Source organism: Carlito syrichta, unplaced genomic scaffold, assembly GCF_000164805.1.
Source record: "Carlito syrichta isolate Samal-C Ts95f unplaced genomic scaffold, Tarsius_syrichta-2.0.1 Scaffold220596, whole genome shotgun sequence".
Classification (NCBI taxonomy): Eukaryota; Metazoa; Chordata; class Mammalia; order Primates; family Tarsiidae; genus Carlito; species Carlito syrichta.
Window position 1 is genome coordinate 2,679 of NW_007164692.1, and position 642 is coordinate 3,320.

Here is a 642-nt window from a genome sequence, read left to right on the forward strand (position 1 = left end):
AGACTTGTTAGGATAAAATATATACATATACACTCATAGTTGCGTAAATCTATGCTTGCTGTTTTGTTTTCTTTTGCTACATTATTCAAATATAATAATTACTATACGATTTATAAAAGAATTAATGATGAGGTATTAGCTTAATAGGATATAGCATAGTATTAAAGTCCAATCACTAGATCATCTAAAAATTAAAGTTTAGACATATGAAACTTATATGAATTATAGTAAAGTTTGGTAGTTTAAGAATAAGTTTTAACTGAGTTATAAGGCATTACGTTAAATCATAATAGGTTAATAGTATAACTAACAGTTAAGTCATTTAACTAAACTTATAGATTATAGTATAGTGTTAAGTTGATAATATTAATCGTTAAAAATATTGGGAGTCAGTGAACTTGGATTGAACCTAGAGTTAACTTAGAAAAGTTTTTTGTATTAATCAGGGTTTACAACAAAGAGTATAATATGAATGATTCATTGAACATTATGGAAAACACTTTGAACGATTTGTATTGAAATTGTGCACCTGTGACCTTAATGTAAGCATGACAGGCATCATGGAATTCGAATTGTTTGCTTGGAAATTGCAGATCTCGTGGTGGTCTTGTGATGCATAGTTTGTAAAGCATGGAACTTGTG